Genomic DNA, 9,261 nt, shown 5'->3' on the forward strand with positions numbered 1-9,261 from the left:
TGGGAGGACTAACAGTTTGAGGCCAGCCTCAGTTACGCAGCAAAACCTCGGGGTTGGGTATATTAGTGAGACATTGATGTATCGCTGTTCCTTCCCTCTTCCAGTGGAGGAAAGGGAGATCTGAAGAAGTTAGGTAATCGTGACCAAACAGCAAGCCACAGGTCTGGGATTTGAACTCGAGAAGTTAATCCCAATGCCTGGGCTTGCCGCTCCTTCCACTGACTCTCTGGACAGTATCTGGAAAAACGGGGCTTTAGACAAGTTGGTCAGAGATGATAACACAAGCATTTCAAACCTCGAATCCTAAAAGTTGAAACCACAGGGTGTCCTGTAATTTCTCACGGTTAAATAAAGAAACCGTTTCAGAACTAAGACAGAAACTCAAGATCTTCAGAAAAGCCCCAGGATTGTGTGAGTCCTTGACCGCAACCACCACATGCAGGCTGACCTAGTTCCTCGGGACTCCCCTAGCACTGTGGATTTGCCCTTTATAGCTCCTGTTATGATGCGACTGTTTTTATATGTCTGTCCTCTAGTGTGTGAGCTCGTCAAATAAAAGAAATTATGTCTTATTCATCTCTGTTAGGGCTCTGTAATATGGATCATTTAATGAAAGGCCAATTAATGGCTAAATCCACATTCTGTGTAGTGACAGGAAACATCTTTTAGGTTTGTCGTTGGCTAGTACATATTTTAGGGACCAATCATACATTTACTCTCAACAATACAGAGACAAGTAATAAGATTTAATATGAACTTACATAAGGAGCTAGGCATTAAGAGAAAAAAACAACAAATAACAAAAAGTTACTTTCCTTAAATTGACCTTTAGAAAAGAAAAAAAAAACGAATCAAGAAGAGATTTTTTTATCAATAACGTCCTAAAAATGTTCTGGTTTGTATGTAGCAAGCTCAGTTGGCCCTTTTATGTGGCTTTTCCCAGGCCAGAGAACACGTGGAGTCCTGATCACTGTATCTGGAGGCTGCAGAGACAGTGCAGGGACAGACCATGAGTGTTCCTGACCTGTTGCTCCTTGAGTGCAGAAAAATGTATCACTGAAAGCTTTATTCATCTCTCTTCTTCTTCTTTCCAGTGGGCTGGGAGTGTTGGCAGGAGCTAGAGGGCTATAGCAATTGTGTTGCTCCAGGCTGCTGCATTTATTTTTAAGAGCAGTACAAACTGGTATCTACACAGGGCAGATTCCCTCCGTCTGGTTCAACAGATGAGTTCAGGCACATGCAAGCTTCCATTCATCTAAGTACAGAGGAGCAACCATTGGCTCAGGAAATGCTGCCTGAAGGCCCCCTTCATGGCAAACATTTCACCTGAAAGATAGAATTCTTTGAAGTATTTGAATAGAATGCTTTGAAATGGCTTAAAATCCACAAGGAAGGCAAGAAAATCTCATTTGGAATAGTGAGTAGGGTAAGGGAGAATACAACTTTTAATTTTTAAAATTAACCTTTTAATTTGGAAACAACTGTAGATCATACACAGTTGTAAAAAGTACTGTAGACTAATTTCTAAACAGTCTTATTAAATAAGAAACACGGAGCCAAATACAGGGGTGAAAGCCGTAGCGATCAGAGAAATAGGAACAGCCACCAGCTAAGCTTAGCTCACCATGCAGCCATAGCTTCCCAAGCGAACCAGCTTCTTCCTGTCTAACCTGCACCTTTATTGCCTTGCTGTTCTGCCTTCTCATTGGCTCTTAGTCCAGCCACTTCACTTCCTCGTCACTGCCTGTCTATACAGACCTCCAGGTCTCTATGGTTGGTACTAGGATTAAAGGCGTGTGTCGCCATGCTTGGCTGTGTCCTTGACCACACAGAGACTCTGCCTGCCATGTGATCGGATTAAGGGCGTGTGCTACCACCGCCTGACTTTTGTTTATGGCTGGCTATCTATGTCCTCTGACCTCCAGGCAAACTTTATTAACATACAAATAAAATATCACCACATTTCAGCACAAATAAAATATCACCACAAAGTACCCTTCAGCCATTTGCCTCCTGATGGGAACATCTTACCATACTATAGTGCACACTATCAAAACCAGGACATTAGCTCGACTGCTTGAGATTAGTGCTGCATCCAGCTGTCCTTGGAGAAGCTTCATCCTGGTTGGGTGACTCAAAACCCCATGACTGGCCAAAGTACGGAGAATAAGAGATGGTGGAATGCCTGGTCCTAAACAGAACAAGCTTTGTCACCCCCTCCAAGGCTCAGGGAGTATCCCAGAGCAGGCAGGAGGAATGTGGGAGCTGGAGGGGGGGAAACACGCCAAGTCTTCTGAGCAGAGCATGGCCATTGTCGCGTGAACCCGCTGAACTACAGTCACCGGCACAAGATTGGGTAGAGGAGGGGCCGTGAGGCCTCCCTCAGGAGATATTGGCAGTTAAGGGTTGCTTGGGAAGGGGTGTCGTTTTCTTCAGTGGATAGCCATTGAGAAGTTGCCTGTGCTCCGGGAAATAGTCTCCCACCCACATCCAGGCAAGAAATTCTCATTAAACTTTGTTGTCAGTCACCCACAAAAAGGAGTCATAAAAATAAGATGGGTGACTTATGAAAAAGAAGGAGAACAGGCGGTGAAAATAACCGAAATTTATTATGTAATGTAAAATTGTCAAACGATTTCAAAAAAAAAATCAAGAAACCAGGGTATCAACATCGATCCAGTTAAAATACAGAAACTTCCATTGTTTCCATCAGCATGAGGAACTTGAAGTCGCCCTTCTGTAGACAAGCTCTCCTCCGGCTACCAACCTCCTCTAGTACAGTCTTAAATACTCCCTTCTCCACGTGTATAAATAGGTCATTCTGACGGAACTGTACCACATGCAACATCTTGAATGCCTTTCTTCACTCAGCACAACTCTCTGGAGAGCCACCGAGGCTGTGTGAACCATTTACTGCTGAGCAGAGCTTTCTGGTGTTTAGCTACCTATCTACTCAAGAACACCTGGGTTATTTTCAGCTTTGTTATAGTACAGCTCTTGTGAATGATCATATGCCAGTGTTTCTGCGTGCACATGCTTTTCATCCACCTTGGATAAATGCCTACGAGCTTGGGTTCTGTGATGGTTAAGATTTAGGTTTCATAAGAAACTGCCAAACTGTTATCCAGAGTTCATGTAGTGTTTTACATCCTGTAGTGGTTTGAATGAGAATGGCCCCCATATATTTGAATGTTTGCTCTCTAGATGGTAGAACAGTTTGGGAAGGATTAGGAGGTGTGGTCTTGTTAGAGGAGGTATGTCACTGGGGGTGGGCTTTAAGGTTTCAAAAGCCCACACCATTCCCAGTTAGTGCTCTCTCTCTCTCCCTCCCTCTCTCTCTCTCTCTCCCTCTCTCTCTCTCTCAATTATTGTCTCAACATTAAGCTCTCAGCCACTGCTCCAGTGTCACGCCTGTCTGCCTGCTGTAATGCTCCCTGCCATGATAGTTATGGACTCTAACCCTCTGGAACCATGAGCCCCAAATTAAATGCTTTCTTTTATAAACTGGCTTGGTCACGGCGTCTTGTCACAGCAATAGAAAAGTAACTAAAGCCGGGCGGTGATGGCACACACCTTTAACCCCAGCACTCCAGAGGCAGAGGCAGATGGATCTCTGTGAGTTCGAGGCCAGCCTGGTCTACAGAGTTAGTTCCAAGACAGCCAGGGCTACACAGAGAAACTCTGTCTTGAAAAACAAAAACAAAAAGAAAGAAAGGAAAAGAAAAAAAGAAAAGTAACAAGACACATTCCTATCAACAATACGCGAGTGATCATTTTCTCACATCCTCACTGGATGATGCCACTATTTTTTTTTTTTCATTATTTTCATAGATGTGTAGTGATACTTCGTTGCTGTTGTTCTAATAAATATTTTAGAACCATTTTATTTTCACAGAAAAAAAAAATGAGCAGGAAGTAGGTGGACTTTCCTTACACCCCTAACTGAAGGACGTGCTCTAACTGATGAACCTACAGGTTGTGGTCAGCCAGTCTAAGTCTAACTAGGGCTCACTGTCAGTGTCTCACACCCCACGGAAGGGACCAATGTGATGGCAGACATCGACCACTGCAGCAGCATCCAGAGCAGCTCACTGCGGAAGGATGCTGGTGGTGGGAGAGGCTACGTGTTTGGGAGGGCAGCATGTATGTGGGATACCTCGACCAGCCTCTCAGTTTTTCTGGAACCTAAAACTGCTCTTTAAAAAAAAAAAAATCCGAGCTTCAGTCGGACAGGCGCGGAGGCTCTGCTGGAAGGATCGCCGCGATGGCCGCCCAGGGAGAGCCGCAGGTCCAGTTCAAGCTCGTCCTGGTGGGCGACGGCGGCACCGGGAAGACGACATTCGTGAAGCGCCACTTGACGGGCGAAGTTCGAGAAGAAGTATGTAGCCACCCTGGGCGTGGAGGTGCACCCGCTCGTCTTCCATACCAACAGAGGGCCCATCAAGTTCAACGTGTGGGACACAGCCGGCCAGGAGAAGTTCGGAGGCCTGCGCGATGGCTACTACATCCAAGCCCAGTGTGCCATTATAATGTTTGATGTAACATCAAAGAGTCACTTACAAGAATGCACCTAACTGGCATAGAGATATGGTGCGTGTGTGTGAAAACATCCCCATTGTATTGTGTGGCAATAAAGTGGATATTAAGGACAGAAAAGTGAAGGCAAAATCTATTGTCTTCCAACGAAAGAAGAACCTTCAGTACTATGATATTTCTGCCAAAAGTAACTACAACTTTGAAAAGCCTTTCCTCTGGCTTGCCAGGAAGCTCATTGGCGACCCTAATTTGGAGTTCGTTGCCAATGCCTGCTCTTGCCCCTCCTGAGGTGGTCATGGATCCAGCTTTGGCAGCACAGTATGAGCATGATTTAGAGGTTGCTCAAACGACTGCTCTCCCGGACGAGGATGATGACCTGTGAGAACGTGAAGCTGGAGCCCTGAGTCAGAAGTCTAGTTTTATAGGCAACTGTCCTGTGACGTCAGCGGTGCAGCGTGTGTGCCACCTTATTTAGCTAAGCAGATCGTGTACTTCATTGGGATGCTGAAGGAGATGAATGGGCTTCGAGTGAATGTGGCAGTTAAAACATACCTTCATTTTTTTTTTGGACTTGCATATTTAGCTGTTTGGAACACAGTTGTTTCCTTCCTGAATTTCAAAAATAAGACTGCTACAGTCACATCACACTATTCAGTCAGTGGTGAAATCTTGTTTGTTACTGTCATTCCCGTTCTTTTTGTTTAGAATCAGAATAAAGTTGTATTTCAAATAATCTAAAAAAAAAAAAAAATCCGTAAAATAAAAACCCTCTGTGTTCTGTTCATCTCTCTCTCCCTTCAACCCCTAGCAACCATTCACTGTGGTTGTAATTTGCATTCCCCTGATGGGAATTTGTTGCTAGTCTTTTCCTGTGCTTTCTTGTCTCACGTGTTCATTTTCTTTGGTGAAATTCCCTGTATACTTTCCGTTGCTGTTCTAGCCGTTTGTTGGCTCCTCTATTCCTGTGATTTAAGAGTCCTTCCCACATAGTGGATATGTGGGCTTTGTTCAGATGCATGGCTTTCGAAGACTTCCTCTCAGGTTGTAGCATAGCTTTCATCCCCCACCTCAAGATTTACTTATTATGTATACAGTGTTCTGCCTGCATGTATGTCTGCAGGCCAGAAGAGGGCACCAGATCTCACTACACATGGTTGTGAGCCACCATGTGGGTGCTGGGAATTGAACTCAGGACCTCTGGAAGAGCAGCCAGTGCTCTTAACCTCTGAGCCATCTCTCCAGCCCTGGCTGCTGTGGGATGTTCTGTATGGCAAATGTGTTGCTAATTAGTCAATAAATAAAACACTGATTGGCCATTGGCTAGGCAGGAAGTGTAGGCGGGACAAGGAGGAGAATAAAGCTGGGAAGTGGAAGGCTGAGTCAGAGAGACACTGCCAGCCTCCACGATGACAAACAGCATGTGAAGATGCCGGTAAGCCACGAGCCATGTGGCAAGGTATAGACTTATAGAAATGGATTAATTTAAGCTGTAAGAACAGTTAGCAAGAAGCCTGCCACGGCCATACAATTTGTAAGCAATATAAGTCTCTGTGTTTACTTGGTTGGGTCTGAGGCTGTGGGACTGGCAGGTGAGAGAAATTTGCCCTGACCGTGGGCCAGGCAAGAAAACTCTAGCTACACCTGGCTTTCATCTTCTCAGCAGAGGCTTTCGTGGAGTAAAATTTTAATTTTGATGAAGTCTCTTCTATTACCTTGTTTGATTGATCGAGTTTTCTGATGCTGAGCCTAAGGACTCTTTGTTACCAAAGACTTCCTCCTGGTTCTCTCCTTTCATAGTCTTACATTTTGAGCTGCTTTTCCATAGAAGATGTCAGATTTATGTTGATTCTATCTATCTCCCTCTATATGTCTACTTGTTCCAACTCCTTGTGTTCAAAATGTTCCCGCCATTAAACTAAACACTTACTTGTCAAAGATGCAAAGAGTGGGCATCTTTTTGTATTCTGGATTCTAGATTCTTCATTCTGCCACTCTGATCTGTGTGCTTCTCTCTCCAAAATCACGCGGACAGTTACTGTCATGATCCAGAGGTTGAAATTGAGTGACTTACTGATCCTACTATATTATCTTCCAGTTTTTCAGCTAGTCAACTTCCTTTACCATTCAAATAATGTTCAAATCTACAAAAAGAAATTGCTAGTATTTTGTCAGGAATCGTGTTACCTTGTATGTCAATAGGAAGAACTGACACTTTTCACTCTGAGTCGTCCAATCCATAAACATGCTATAAGCATAGGCTATGTACATGTTTTCTAGGTAAACAGTATGTCATCTGGTGGCCGTGGCAAACGATGCTGTGTTTTACAGTTTTATTTCCGTGTGTTGACAGTAACTATAGTAGTCTTGCTGCTACAGGGCAGTGGTGAAATCCTTGCCTCTTTTTCAACCTCCTCAGAAACTTTATTTAGGAAAAGGGAGAGGGGTGAAAACCCAGGGTGAGGAGTTAGATGTCTCCCCAGAGCCCCACAAATGCAGAAGCCTAGACTTCCCACCTGGTTTTTGTTGGCACAGGTAGTGTGGCACCATTGCGTTTCTATGGTGTTTGGTTGTTATTGTGTAAGTGTTCTCTCTCGTCAAGGTCTTGCTTCTTTTCGGTCCTTTATGAAGATTTCTTTGGATATGACATTTGCTGGGGTTCCTTTGTCTGCGTCTGTCTGGAATTTCTGAGTTTGACCTGTTTCTCCAGTTCCAAGCCTGGGATATGGAAAACCTGGAGAATCCCACTGTATTCTTAGTTATGTTTCAACATTCTCAAGCATTCTCTCTATTTCTCTCCGATGTTCAAATTCTTCTTATGATTGTTTTATATGTAATACATAGGGCTAGTTCTACTTAATGGGGAAGAATTGGAAAAGAATATTTATTTTAATCTATCGTATATAAATAAATAAGGAAGCAATGTGAGTCAGTGAAGACTGACATGGTAGAAATAGTTTTGAGTCCAGTTGTGATGGCCAATCTTGGTTGTCAATTTGGCTACATCTGGAATCAAATAAGACCCAAGCAGCTGAGTAAGTCTGTGAGGGATTTCTTGACTGGATGACTTGAGCTGGGAAAACACACCCTAAATCTGGGCCACACCTTCTGGTGGCAGCCCACGTACAGGACACGGAAGAAGAAAGCTTTTGCTTTTTGCTCTGCCTGCCCTCACTCACTGGCAAGTTCACCTCTCTGTTGCATAGGCATTCCTTTATTAGGAACCTAGTCCTTCAGGATTCTAACACACACTTAAAACCAGCTCTCTAAGAATCCTCTGAGACTCCAGCACCAGAATGAACTTAGATATCTGGTCTCCTGGACTAAACAACTACTGGATTCTTGGCCTTTCCTTCAAGAGGCAGCCATTGTTGGACCTGGCTATAAGTACCACACTACCTAGAGTGGCTTACAACAGCCTGTAAGCCACTCTAGTACACACACACACACACACACACACACACACACACACACACACACACCATAAAAGCAGAAAGGAGAACGAGTTGGGAAGAGAAGCGTGAGGGACATTTCTCAATCAAACCACTACAATATACATGTATGAAAATGTCATAATGAAACATGTTCATATGCAACTATATACAATTAATATATACTAAATATTATATTTATATATAATATATAGTATATAATATATACTAAATATTATATTTATATATAATATATACTAAATATTTATATATATTATATATAATATATATAAACAACCTTTTAAAAAGGGATTGAATTAGTAAAAATAAGGAAGAAGAAGAGAAAGGACAGAGAGAGAAAAGGCATTTCCAAGAGGGCAGGGGTGGGGTGGGAGGCTAGGAATGAATCTCTGCACCTGTGAGAAGGATGGCATGACTAGAATGGAGCATGCGTGCTCTCCTAATGTGCAGACAACATGAGTATTTGGTAATAACTTCACATACATTGAGTTATTTACTTTGTTAGGCAGGCGCTGGCTATTAGTATTTTACGGAGGAATGTTGGGACTCATAAAAATAACATACTATATAATTAGTAAATAGTAGAGCCTGAGTTAAACACAGGTCATATGTGTGTGTGTGTGTGTGTGTGTGTGTGTGTGTGTGTGTGTGTAGTCACCTGATCTTCAGAAATGACAAGAGCTCAAATTTTGATCTCCTAGAGACAGTATCGACGAGGTTAAAGTCAATGCCTTAGAAGATGAAGAAAGAAATAAAATCCATATTAAAGGAAGACTGACCATTTAATGGGGGAGGAACACGCTAAAGCTGGGGAAATGCTGTCAGCACCTAGCTATGGCTCGCTCAGGCCATTTTGTATTTAATTCATTCATTCATCAAATGTTCACACAGTACATCTGCCAGAGCTCCACCGAGAAGCAGAACCAGTAAGTAAGTGTATGTGTATAAATATAAGTAAACATGTATATTATGTCTGGTAGCAGCTGAAGGACAGAGGAAGAATTTTTTTCTGTAGAGAAGCTTCAAATCGGGGATTTCAACTGATTTGACCTTGCCCAGCCAGGTGATTGAAAGCAGCCTACAAAGCACATCTTCACAGCAACATTTGGACTAATGTTTGGCTGAGTAACTGGGAACCATAGCCTAGCCAAGTTAACACGGAGAACTGATTGTCTCACATGCATGCTATTGTGGGGCGCTCTGTCCCTGGCTTTGTGGAGTTCACAGTGTAGACTGGAGAATACTGGACACTGTAACAATCCCAGCACAAATAAAT

General features: G+C 43.2%; 1 pseudogene; it reads left to right on the forward strand.

The window, feature by feature from the left end:
- The first annotated feature begins 4,233 nt into the window (after nucleotides 1-4,233).
- On the forward strand, nucleotides 4,234-5,277 carry LOC131895747 (GTP-binding nuclear protein Ran-like; annotated as a pseudogene).
- The last annotated feature ends 3,984 nt before the right edge of the window (nucleotides 5,278-9,261 follow it).

Source organism: Peromyscus eremicus, chromosome 19, assembly GCF_949786415.1.
Source record: "Peromyscus eremicus chromosome 19, PerEre_H2_v1, whole genome shotgun sequence".
In the NCBI taxonomy this organism is placed as follows: domain Eukaryota; kingdom Metazoa; phylum Chordata; class Mammalia; order Rodentia; family Cricetidae; genus Peromyscus; species Peromyscus eremicus.